This window comes from Pantherophis guttatus, chromosome 4, assembly GCF_059756535.1.
Source record: "Pantherophis guttatus breed Tessera chromosome 4, ASM5975653v1, whole genome shotgun sequence".
In the NCBI taxonomy this organism is placed as follows: Eukaryota; Metazoa; Chordata; class Lepidosauria; order Squamata; family Colubridae; genus Pantherophis; species Pantherophis guttatus.
In genome coordinates this window covers 59949749-59963787 of record NC_142066.1, presented here as the reverse complement: position 1 = coordinate 59963787, position 14039 = coordinate 59949749, and the positions used below count along the sequence as shown (strand labels likewise).

The 14039-nt window shown below is 34.9% G+C and overlaps 1 protein-coding gene across 1 annotated transcript in view; it reads left to right on the top strand.

Annotated features, from left to right (window-relative positions):
* Window positions 1–12857, top strand: part of TANC2 (tetratricopeptide repeat, ankyrin repeat and coiled-coil containing 2) — a 376797-nt gene extending 363940 nt beyond the window's left edge. Inside the window, exon 28 of the mRNA XM_034416164.3 lies at window positions 11988–12857. The gene's annotated coding sequence lies outside the window, so the exon portion shown is untranslated. The remainder of the gene's footprint in view (window positions 1–11987) is intronic.
* Window positions 12858–14039: the final 1182 nt, after the last annotated feature.

Here is a 14039-nt window from a genome sequence, read left to right as displayed (position 1 = left end):
GAATAGACAAAGCCACTGCTGTTTTTCTCATATATTTCTTTTATCTCCTAGATGGTTTGGATTCTGGGTCTTGTAAAACTTTCCTCCTGCTTTATGAAAAATGGTTATTTTCAATTTTAAACTCTTTAAAACTGGAATTTGCATCAACAAAGTTGTGTTTATCAGTGATTTATTTTGAAAACATTTTTGCACTTGTCTGGCTTATATCTTGGAAAAGCTAGAACCTATTTTCTCACAATAGGCAGAGGAGGGTCAGATTGTTATGTTCTGATTTTGAGCCTTTATATAGTCGCTTGTACCACAGTGCACGTGATCAACATAAGTGCACTGAGATACTAGCCACTCTTTCCTGATAAATAAAGTTAAAAATAATTAATAAACCATCTCTGTCATATGGAAGGTGGAATCATAATGCAACTAACTTGATAATTTCAAGATTTTAATATTAATGAATGAAAGTTCATAGTTTTGGATTTGGCTCCATTTTCACTGTCACAGGATTCACTGTACCATAATTGTTTACATTTAGCAGTTAGTAAAAGAAATGGCATATTCATCCAAAATGAGGTATCTATTACTGCTGTTGGGCAAAAAAAATTTCTGTCCCTTCTTAACAGTACTGTGTTGTGATTTCACAAGATTCTTGCACTGATGGATTTGCCACCTGTTCTCTGTAAATTGGGTGCAGTTTATAGTTGCATTTGTTTCTATGATCAGTAATGGTTATTTAAACATAAATGATACCAACATTACAAAAAGCTCTTGTCGTTCAGTATATATTTTTTAAAAAAGAAGCAATGATTCAAGGTATACAGCACAATTACTGACATTGTATATAAGCCTCAAAAGTTGAAATCATTTTTAGTACAAAGAGAAACACATGCTGTGTTCCAGCAATTCTCTTTAGGTGCATCTGAGGCTTAATTATTGTGCTTTTAGTTACCAAATAACCATCTCACATGAAATAAAAGACACATTTCTCTGAAGATCTGCCAGAGAAGAATTCCCTCTGGATTTGTTCTCAGCTTAGTTCTTTATTGCTTATCATATACTGTCTTGAGATATAACACAGCACAAAATAATATATTTAATTGTCTTTTAATTCATCTTTCAAATGATTTTTTTCCCTACTCAGGATAGTTAAGAGAGAGTGGCTAATACCACATCACAGATTGATCTGCCATGCTGCTTTTTTGTTTGTTTAAAGACATGCAAAAGTATTGTACTAATATTTTTTTATTTATACATGTGTGCACATCACATGCCTAAGCTGGAGTTTCAGAACTATTTTCTATGAAATCAACATACCAAATAAATCACAGCCTCAAGTCCTATATGACTTTTACTGTGAATGTATGCTTGCTTTACCAAATCCACCACATGGTGTTACTCGGGCTTTGCAGAAAGTTTTTTTGCTCACTGGATATTTTCGTGAACAAAAATCTAGATGCTAATTTATTATGCATCTGGCTGTCAAAGATGTACCAGCTGATTCTAGTACAAATATGAAGCCTAAGCAGTCTTAAACAAAATTGAATTCTTTATCCCTTTCCTAAGATCATTACAAAAATTACCTCTCCAAAATCATCAACAGAGGCTTCCTATTAAATGTAAAACAGCTTAACTGGCAGAAAGAGGAAACTACTTCCTCTCTCTGTCTTCACTGGTCCATCTTAACATATTAAAAAATGGGCATGTTAATTGCATTCACACATTAATTTTGTCTTGTTTGGCCCCTGAATTTGCTTTCTAGAGGACTTTGGAGACTTAGTACTGTAATGCTGACTTCTAAGAATTTGAAACAATTAGGTAAGCTGGGTCCAAGTAAGATTGCTATCAGGTCCTAAGAATCATGTAGAAATCTTAATACATGTTAAGTTTGGCTTGGCTCCAGGGGAGAGAGTTGCTAGCTTGGTAAATGGCTCAATTATTTATTCTTATATCAAAAAGTTTCTTTGAGGCTCTCAAAAATATCGAATATCTGAAATATAAATTATTTTACTGTTTAGTAGAAGTAGAAACTATCATGGGGAGGGCAAAGAGGGAAGGTAGTATGTTTATTTTTTCAAATTTTATTACAAAATGTGCTAAAAGAAGGAACAAAAATGCATCCATTTTGAAATTCCAAGCTGTTCACTTGGCCTTAGACAGGAGTTAACAAGTTTCTACTGTTCATGATCATCTAATAAAAACCGAAGTGCCAGCTTTTCTGCACCTTACATTTAAAAAAAAAACAAACACTTTGTGCCTAGAAATTTCTCTTCTCTCCTTAAGGTAGCCCATAGTAATTTCTTGAATGGAAAGCTGCATCTCTCTCCCCATCTCGCGTTACTTAACACTGGAGTTTCAGGACCTTCAGCTATTTAGAGTTCAGCTTTTTAAAAGGGCTTAGAGGGGTCAAAACCTAATATACTTCTTTTTACATGTTGATGCCTTCACTGAATTTATGGTTGCTGTGAAAAGGGAAGGACAAACCTAAGGCACAAGCACAAAGGGGTAGATAGCTAAACTGCGCCACCCCTCCCTAATTACTTGAATATAATTGTTGGATTATTATTGTTCCCCTAACAAGAAAAATCATATTAAGGGCTGAAATTTCATAGCAGACTATTTTGTGTAGTGGTAACTGAATTAACATAGAACCTCAACACAGTATTATCTAATTGGTATTTCAGATTAGGACCTTGATATAATGTATGAATACGCACTTGCTTGAAATGCAGAGAGAAATGCTTTTGCATTTCAAACAAGTGCATATTCAAGAGACTTTTAATAAAATGGAATGAGCTTCTACACTTTTCTGCTTGCTTGGAAGTCTTACTTGGAAGTAAAAAAAAGGGGGGGGACACACTTAGATGCTTTTTGCTTGTTGCTATCACAAAGACTATGAGAGAACTGAGGCAGTTTGACTTTGTTCCACCTGAACATTTACCAGACTTTGAGATCATTTCCTACCATATTTACTGTTACTAATCATTCTACAGAGTGCAAGGCATTAATATGTTTAGATAGAAGATATGTTTTCAGGGAATGACTGTTTTGCTTTTAAATATGTTTCTCATAACAATTTCTTTCCCATGAAAATTGAGATATTTTGCCTGCCTTGTCTGCCTCTGTACAGCAACACACATTCCTTTGTATTCAATCTTTCTGGTTTGCCAACTTGCTGGAAAGATACCGAGTTCTTTTCCTTTTCCTTTTTTCTATCAGACTGATGTAAAGAATTTTCCTGTACAGTATAATATTCAATTGCATGTTCTGTTCTCTTACGGATATATTGAATCACCACACAGTTGTGATCTTTTATTGCAGGGATGCTGCACAAATCCCTGCAATCGGTTAAGACTTTTGGCCACCCCTGTATAAAGGAAAGAAATATGTTTCTTTCCCTTCACTGTATTTGCTTGAGCAGAGTTTTATTGTCTGTACATGTAAGCTGTGAGATAGACGTGGAAAAAGTTCAAAAAGAATGCATTATCCTCAGCCCCTCCCTAATGTATACAGATTGTAACCTGTACAATGAACTGTATGTATTAAAATGTACTTATTTATAAATGGTTAATACTTGGAAATGGTGGTTGACTACTGTGTTCAACACATCTATTTTGACACTTCATGGAGTGGAAAAAGCACTCTCCGTTAATTTTTCTATCTCATTTTATCCTTTAATTGTTGAGTTAACAAATAACCCTTTATGTGTACTTTTTGCAATGTATCACTCTCTTGTTACAAAGGCTCTATTTTATAGCATTGGTTCAAAGAAACGCTTTTCAAAGCAGAATACCTTATCTAATTCAGACTTTTTTATCTTAGTTGGGATGGATATAGAATGGAACATGTCTGAAGAAATTCCAATCTGTTTTACCGACATAACTTTATCCAATATCAATCAGTCTCTTGCATATATTAAAATACTAGATTTGTCTTTGTTTTCAAAAGGCAACTGAAGCATAGCCATGATGGAAAAAATTAGCAAGATTTTATTTAATGGAACTTCACAACGTTCTGAAATACATATATTTTAATGATTATTATTAATCAAATGAGAAATATGCTGCAAGTATTTTATGAATATTAGATCAAATTTCTGTGTAACCTGTTGTTAGTAGAAATAATTTTGCACAATTAATTAGTACTAGCCATGTAACAGCAGCTTATCAGGTTCACTCAATCCATTCTGTCAACTTCTATATTTATGTATAACTACTTCGGAAATGCAGATCTGGATAACAGTGCATGCAGATTCTGTACTAGCTTGGTGTTTTCTAAAGTTGAAAAAAAGCTGATATCAAAGATGTCATATTCCAATATGTTCCAATTTGAGCATTATCTTGGAAGGTGCAAAACAGATTGTTTCTCTTCCAGATGTGTACCAAATGAATTTTCAATCCAGTCACCATGGAGCTATGTTCTATTGTCCCATTTGTAAATATAAAATCATGTGAATACACATCTTAGTATAACTATTTAATCATAAAATAATGTATGAAGAATTGTAGTTTATTTTTAAAGTAGTAAACATTTGGATAATAAGGGGAAGGGTGTAAGAATGAAAAACAAGCATAATTCTGGGAATAGATAGATAACAATCTCTCTCTCTCTCTCTCTCTCTCTCTCTCTCACACACACACACACACACACACACACACACACACACAGAGGTTTTATAGGAACAAAGACTAGTTCTGAGATTACTCTATAATAGAAAGTATGGCACTACAATATTGCAGTATATGTCAGTTACGAATTCTTCGTATGAATACATGTTCTTCAGAAAATCATATGACTATTTCTTCATACCCACATCTGATATGAATGTGTTCTTTATTCCCTACATAGCCTTTAAAATAAAATATAAGATTTTGGGGGTACTTAACATTTTTGCTAAGTATGCAGACATCTGAGTTATAATCAAATTCTGGTTAATAATCAAATTCAATGTAATATTAATGTTTAATTTAAACACATTTCCACTTACAGTATTTGGTCCCAAATAACTGTCAGACTGAGATACAAAAGGCCCTTGCTGTGATTTGTAACATTAACCACAAGCAACTGAAAAGTTTAAAGCAATTTACTTACTGATATCTAACTTATTTACCAATCCTTACCAAAAGGATATTGCCAATATAAGAAAATAAATTGTTTTAAAATGCTATGTGATATATAGTATTTGGGGGGGGGGAATCTTATCAAAAAGTTCTAGAAAATTAATGTTTTCATATGCAATATGAGACCTAGCATTTATTTAGTATCTTCAGCTCCTCAGAACATGGGTGTCAAACCTTTTGGCTTGCCTGGGCCGCATTGAGTGTAGAGGAATTGTTTTGGGATGCATATAAAATATATAACATAGGTAAGTATATAAACATAAAAAATTCCTTTATTTTTAAATATTTTTTATTACCTTATTAGCTGTCCAGGGCTAACAATGTGGGCCATGGATTGGACATGCCTGTTTTAGAGCCTTAGTTAAATCATTCTTGCAACAGCTTTTGTCAAAATGCAGGTCAATATTATTATTGCTGGTGAAATGTAAATGAGTTCAATAAGATGACACGGATGTTAGATATGAAGTTTTGTAATCATGCATCTGCTCACATCCATTGGCTCATTTCCATTAAAAAAATAGCAATCTGCTTATTTTTAAAGATCAGTATGTTGAGGAAAAGCATTTTCCTCAATATTAATTAGGGAACATTCTTATAATCAATCTTTTGGCTATAGTAGTATTCAATATACTACTACTTAGGGAATATTACAACACTGCAAAATATACCAATACTCAGAAGAAGAAGCAGGCTGGCATGACTTTCTCTGATAACTGAATTTTCTCTCATATTTTGTCATATGAATACAGTTTCTGAATTTCAAAATTTGAGCTGCTGACTTTCAAAAGTACATAAGGAGTTTTGATTTGAGTTACAACCATTCTACAGGACTGATTTGAATTATGTGAATTTTTGAGTAAAGGCTTTTAAAAAAATCTTAGGTATAGCAATTTATTTTATTGCTATAAAGGTATCCACTATTTTTATTAATATAATACTTTTTATTTATAGTTATGCTCTTGGCTAAAGCTGAAATGATGTATTCGTTTATTCATTCAAATAGTTTATTCAAGATAATTTATTGTAAATTACTAATTGCAACAGAACAGGAAAGGACATGAGAAGCCCTGCCCCCATCCAGAAATGAAGATTTGGTCGATCTGCCTATGCTTTTTGAGGAGTTTTCCTCACAAAACTCATATGCACACTCACATGCTAATCCAAAGCCAGGATAGCCAAAGTAAAGTATATGACTTTAATTACTAAGCAGCATGCCAGAGTCACAGGGAGGGACAAGTCCCAAAAAATAGATACATGGTGATTAAAAAATACAATTTTAATCTGTATATTTCGAATACATCATTAAGCTGATTTCCCCCTAATTGAATGAATTGATGACTTTTAAACAAATGCATTTCTACCTGTAAAACAAATTGCCTTCTTCTATGGGTTATATAACCAGTGTCTTTTCTTTCCACTAGTAAGTGAGGAAACAATCATTGTTTCCACCTGCAGTAAATGTCCTTAAAACTTGGAGGAGATGGGTGGATATAGCACAGAAATTGCCATAGTCATAGCAGATATTTGGCTCTCCAATAATATCAGAGGCCCGAGTCTTTCCTAAGGATCTGGAACAGTCAGATGTTGATGCTTGATGGTGTTATAGGTATCGTTGCAGGATGTAAGTTGTTCCAAGTAAAGCCGCCTGTTGCAATTGACTAATAGTAGTTTTGTCAGTGCTGAGGGTGTGGTACTCCAATTATTTTGGGATTGCACCCAAGGCTCCTATTCCTATTGATATTACCTTTGCTTTCTTTTGCCACAGTTGTTCCTATTTCTAGTTGCAGGTCTTTGTATTTTGTTATCTTCTCCAATTCTTTTTCTTTTACTTTGCTGTCTTATAGTAATTAGCATTTTTTTCTTTCTTATTAACAGTTGTTAAGACTGGGGTGCTGTGTGGCAGGTGCCTGGGTTTGAATTCTAAAGTCCCATAGTGCTTCATTTTCTATGACTTTCCTAAGTTATGGTCCCACCGGTTCTTGCTTGCAAGAAAATTGTATTCTTGCAGATCTTGCAATGCACTATTGTTACTACTTTGTCGTGCCATTGCTTATAGTCAGTCTGTATGATCTTCTTGCAGCAGCTAACCACTGTTTCTTTGCAGAAACAGCACTTGCTGCCTATTGTTGTCTTCTCAATTCTAGCTTTGTATGCATTAGTTCTTAAAGCTTAGTTTTGTGTAGCCAGAATTAGCCCCTCTGTGTCTTTTATTCAATTTTATGCTTTTAGCAGTAAAGGTTTTATTGCCAGATCTCGTTATTATTTGCTTTGTGTACTATCATGAACCGTGGTGTCGCAGTGGTTACAATGCAGAATTGCAGACTACTTCTGCTGACTGCCGGCTGCCAGTAGTTTGGCAGTTCAATTCTGACCGGCTCAAGGTTAACTCAGGCTTTCATCCTTCCGAGGTCGGTAAAATGAGGACCTAGATTGTTGGGGGGCAATATGCTGACTCTGTAAACCGCTTAGAGAGGCTGTAAAGCAGTATATAAGTCTATTGCTGTTTTTTATTGCGCTGGCCATGTAATACTTTGTTTTCCCATGTCTCTCTTATGTTCAAATTTATTTGCCATCCATCTTGCAGTTCAAGGTGACTCTTAATGCACATTCTTTAATGCTGAGTTTCTTTGCTACAGCTGCCTATACAATTGTTCACAATATCACATAAACATTTGATTCTTCCAGGAAAAAAGCAAGTAATCTTACTATGTGAGGCCCAGTTATGTCTCTGTAGCATTGAATAGAGAAATCTGATTCTAAGGGCCAAGTATGATTTACAATACAAAATGTAAACTAACTGTTTCCTATGTAAATCACAGGAATCAACTGTTTCATTTAGATGTTACATAAATACACCAGGACTTTCTCCTGGGATTCTGTTAGATCCTTCTGCCAAGGAAGAAAATACAGCTATAAACATGGGGACATTCCAGTATACAATTTCACCAAGGAAACAGCTTAGAAAGCCCTGTACACCAAGACCAATTCTTTTGAAGTACTGAGCTGCCTACTAAACTATATTCTCTTCCATTTCCTGATCTTTTTATATCATCAACCAAGAAATGCCCCCTGCAACTTTCTCTTCCAGAGCTTGCCACCTCTTATCTCATCATCATTTTTCCCTCAAGTGCAGGGTTCCCTTTTCAGATCAACAAGCACTATCTTATACAATCAAATGCAGCATCTGGATCTAACTGGACATTTTTCACTTTTTCTCTTGCCACCTGTTATCATGGGATGGAAACAAGTCTATTCTCTTTCTCCATATGTTCACTGTTTCAGTTTTGTCATTTCTTCCCCATAAATTCCATAAAAACAGGGGGTGTAGAAATAGAAAGGGAGGATAGTATGTCAAACAAACTATTACTTTTTGGCATATCTTAAATTTTATCATTTAGAATGAAATTTATTTATTATGTTTGTCTTGGGGCTTTGGTGCTCCATTTAAATTTTTTAAGTGAAGTCTTCTGTTGTGTGAGTAAACTACAGATGAATTTCTTTAGTAGGTTTTATTTTTGTCATAGGTTGTAAAGAGGATTTAAAAAAAAAAGAATTACCATGTTCCTTGATCTGAATCAGTATTGTAATGGATTGAAAGGGAAGATTTTGATTCTATTGGGAAGCCATACTGACATTTTGTATTTTTAAAAAGTTTAAAATCTATCTATGAGAAAACTCTAATCTTTAGGCAATGGGGATATTAAGTTGAAAGCTCCATTTTACCCACTAAGGTCCTGATAATTGTTAGTGCAGAATGGCACGCAGTCAGTTTATTGAAAACAATTGCAACTCAAGCTTATTACACTGAATCCTAAATTTCCATACAATTAATTTTGATGATTTTTTTCAAACAGATTGATCCTTTGATGACAACAGGGCTAGGATGCTGGACATTAATCTAAATCCCCAATTTAGATAATTTCCAACTCCAGCAGCCCAAACAGTTTCTCACTGATTGGTTGGTTATCTTTCTCTCTGTTCCTTTGTCTTCTCTGGGAAAGGGAAAGTAGAGAGAAAAAACACAGAGAAGAATCACTTGGAATGCATGAGAATAATCCCCAGGAGCATATTCTGTAGGATTCTTTCAGGTCTAAAAGCATCATTTCATAGCACCTTCACATTCTGTGCAAAATTTATAGAAAATATTAATTTGGAAAGGGGATCTCATGGGGCAAGATTTAGAGCTCCAGATTCCTTGGTTCACTATAAAATTACCAATAGGCAGATCCTTTAAGAAGAATAAATGCTAATGAATTTAGACATGGGGATACAGAATATTCTCTTTTAATTTGTCTGGCCAACTTTCTATATCATCATAATTGGCCACTAGAGGTCAGGGAGGATTCACAAATAGGAGTTTTGAATTCTCAGATTCAGGTGGGTTTTCTGAAGCAAGATTTCTATCACCCTTTGATCATACTGCTTAGGAATTCTTAAACTTAAAATATTGAAGGAAAATAGATTGAGGAAAAGTAACTTTAAAAAGCATTTAAAGTGAATAATTATTTTTAAAAATATTTTTATTTTAAAAACGGGAATATTGGAACTAAATGCATTATGAACTTGTGGCTTTATATTTATAGTGCAAATATGTATGTACCCTGTTTCCCCCAAAATAAGACATCCCCTGATAATAAGCCCAATCGGGCTTTTAAGCCCATGGCAATAAGACCAAGTGCTTATTTCAGGGTTCAAAAAGATATAAGACAGGGTCATATTTTCAGGAAAATACGGTATATTTCTTCTTCTTAAAACTTAATCCAGAGTAAATTATGCATAGGATAATATTTTGCATGAGGAAGATTTTTACAAGCAGTAGGATAAGGGTTAAAGGAAAAACTTTTGGTATTTTCTAAACATCAGAATATAGATAGTGATAAATTTCAATTCCATGTCCATAAATTCCTACAAAAGTAGTACCCCAAATCACAGTCATTTTAGATGTGCACCCAGGGTCAGATTTCAAAACCCATTGCTACCAGTTTGCTCACGGGTGCACCACTTTTGCACAGAAGCAGGTGGGCGGAGACTCCCGCTGCCACCACTAGCGGTTCACCCAATCCGGGGCGAACTGGTAGCAACCCACCATTGGTGTACCCATACAATAAAACTGCTTTATTTCCAAATGAAGGTATTTATTTTTCAGCTTCTGAAACTTTCATCCAGAATCGGTGCTTCTCATACTTGTCAAATGGCCTGTTTAGAACAAAAACTTGCTTATAATCACATTCATTCAGGAGGTCCTTTTTTTGCCACCAAATATGCTTGTATCTCTAGGTTTTTTTGGCTCTGGAGTCTGAGTTACCTGTGTTCTCTAGATGTTTGTTTAAAGCCACAAGATCTAGGATGGGAAAATCTGGATAATCACTAGGCAAATAGCACATTAGAGTTAAGGTGTGTGTGTATATGTTGTACCTCTTTACTTCCCTACTAAATATTTGTCTGAATTTTTGAAAATCTGGTACCTCTAAGCTTGGCAAGATAACTACCACTAGGTCAAACCCAAATGTTTGGTCACTGGGCACTCTGAAGAATTGCCTGACTTTTTTAGCAAGACCACATGCACAGTACTACATCCAGCTCTGTTCACAGGGATACAAAAAAGATGTTGAGACTCTAGAGAATGTGCAGACAAGAGCAACAAAGATGATTAAAGAATTGGAGGCTAAAACATATGATGAACAATTTCAGGAACTGAGTATGTCTAGTGTAATGCAGAGAAAGACTAGGGGTGACATGATAGCAGCTTTCTAATATTGTGAGGCTATCACAGAAAAGAAAGTGAAATCTATTCTCCAAAGCACTTGAAAGCAGGACAAGAAGCAGTGGATGGAAATTTATCATAGAGAGATCCAATCTGGAAATTTTCCTAGCAGTGAGAAAAATTAATCAGTGGAATGCCTTGCCTTAAGAAGGTCTCTTCCATCTCTCTTATTCTGTATCTCCTGCATATATCAGGTTTGTGGATTTCAATCTTTGCCTTATCAAAACTTTTTTAGGATAGAGCATGATACATCAGCCCCCCCCTCCTCATTTTAATTTTGCATCCTCATCATAATGCCCAGTTTCTTGTGGCATCAAGATGCTGCAACAACCATTTAATCCTCTATCTAGTTCATCCTCAGGCTTATGAAGAGGCACTTTACAATCCTCTTTAGTTGTTCGTTGTTAAAAGTGGTGTTTTTCCTCTTATACTGGCACAATCTTGCCATAATACCAGTCTACAATGCTTCACTGATGATATGATTGTTTATGTAGTCAAAGGCTATCATCTACCCAGCTCTCTTTGGCTGAATAAGTATCCTGTAGCACATCCCCTTTTGTTCCTACTGAGCACTGGTCTCTATAGAGTCGTAGGATACAAGATGGGTGGCAAATAAATTTTCTAAATAAATATAATTTATTTACATTTTTGTTTGAGCGACAAGACAAAGCAGTCAATTCACTTGTCAGCCAGGATATTTTGGTTAGGTGATGAGGTGTTGTTCTCTCTATTTTTGATAAGGAATAGTTGATCTTCTAAGAAACTGATATTGCCAGGTCAAATAAACATCTTCTGATCAATAGAAGTATTTCCTTCCCATTGAATAGCCTGCTTTGACAGGCAACATGCTATAGAAATGGGCTGGTAGTTGGTAGTTGGAAAAGAGTGTGAGAGAGAAACAGCCCATTCAGAGGATTTACTTAGCTGCATGGCATGATCCCAGGTTGCAGCTGCTTTAAATTAGAGAACTGGAGACCTCACTCAAATTAAACTCAGATTCTTTATAAACTTTTATTGGAAAGAATGTAAGACCTTTTTTTTTTTACAGTGTGCTTAAATTAGCAGGTTTGTACTCATGAAAATGTCATGACTTCTGTACTTGGCATTTACAGGATTACATCATCACCCACAACTTATTTTGGAGTGCCAGCAGGAGGAGTTTTGGAACCTTTTTTTAAAAAAAAGATATCTTGGGAAAGAAGTCTCTTCACTGATGAAATGTATACCTTGTCACAATCTGATGACTCTGCAAGTATAAGAAATACAGAAATATGTGTTGTATTGAGACTTCCCAAAGGAGACCTCCCTGTTATTGTTTTTGTTATAATAACTGCTTTTCACATATTTGGGACATCTAAATGCTGATTCTGTAGAATAAATAAAATTCATCCTTATTCATAATAAGCATCATTGTATTAATAATGAGTCTTTTGAGAAAAGATGTCAACATCAGAGTAATCATGTACCAGAAAGTAAATGTGAAGCTTATTTGATTTATGGAGATGTATTTATAGATGATGCAGATGTATCTGTTTTTAATCTTTGAGAGACCTATTAAAGTTCCTTAAAATTTCCTCCCGCACACAAAATTGAATTAAATTTGAGTATTAAGAAATGGGAGACAGACAAGAAAAGGAGATTTATAGGAAGGATTTGATAGGACTATTAATCTTCTGGGAGGTTAATAGTTCTGCACCAGAAATAAAACAAAATATTCCAGCTGACTACTGGCCAATGGGAAAAATGGATACAGAAGAAGGGGCTCAGATTTCCCTAGCAATGTTCTGGAGAGCAGTTGGAGAGTGGTTTTTTTTGGGGGGGTGGGGTGTCTTTTATGCATATTAGTGAGCTTCAATTATTATTGCTGTGAATTTATATACTGGTGTTGTAATCACAAGAAGGATGTCTGAATGTGTTCTACATGATATATCTGTGCAATATTCATGTAACTGAGTTTTTGATTAATAAACATTTGCAGAATCTTCCTGTCTGAATTATCTACTGTCAGGCACAAAATTTCAGGACATGAGATTTTATCACTAATGGTGGGCAAAACAAAAACCTGGGGTGGGTTTTTTTTTTTTTTAAGGTAGGTAATAGGGCAATACAAAACAATTCTGATGATTCAGCACAAGAAGAAATATTTGTTAACAAAACTATGTAGCTGTGCTTTTATAACTAGTTCATACATTTCACTGAACCACAGTGCAGCTTGCTTCACTTTGACAAAATGGTATGTGAACACAGCCATTATTGTTTGTATAGAACTAGTCCATGATTCTAGACTGATGTTACGCATGAACTAAGTTCAATGAGTCGTTCAACCAACAATGGTTAAAACCATGGCTTGGTGTATTATGTGATCTCTATATGAATTACTTTAACATGGATCAAGTGTGGAATCAAGAAACCTATTTCATGTATCAGTCACATCGAATATGCTGCTTGGTTCTTATTCTCTTGTTGTCTGGTTTATAACTAGAAGGATAAATAATTGTTCTTATTCAGTTTCACTTGCTCACACTGGTCACCTATTGACATCGGCGGGTATGAATGACCAGCTTTAAAAATCATGTTTTCTACCTCAGATTTGCTTGACCATCTATGTTAAAGAAAGAAAGGACAATATGTTGGGCCAGGATAATTTTTCAGTCTTGAAGATTTACTATATAGTAAATATAGTGTTATTTATATCTAGCTTGTGGGGCAACATGCATCCAAATTCTCATATATGCAAAGGAGTAAATGTGTGAGATAGGATTTGTCCAGCTCTTGCTTTTAAACACACACGCCACTACTGTGAGAAACAAACTTTTTACTGAGATAGGCCTTAGCCTGAAGCAGAAAGCTATCTTATATTCTTAATTTAATAAATCATGATTCAGCTAACCATGAGCCAATGTGTCATATAAACATTATCAAAGTATGGTGAAGCCTGGTAAATTTATTGAGTTTCCTCAATATTATTTATTATTTTCCTAGCAAACAACTGAAAATGTGCTTGTCTGCATCTCTTGAAGTTTCATACTTTGCTGATAGTACCATTCAGCTCTCTTGCCTGGTAGGTGGTCCTGATTAATACTTGGAGTTGGGGAGAATGCTTGGGAATTTTAAGGCTGTTCACCAGAAAGCTGAGAAAAGAAATCTGAAAGAAACCTTCCAAT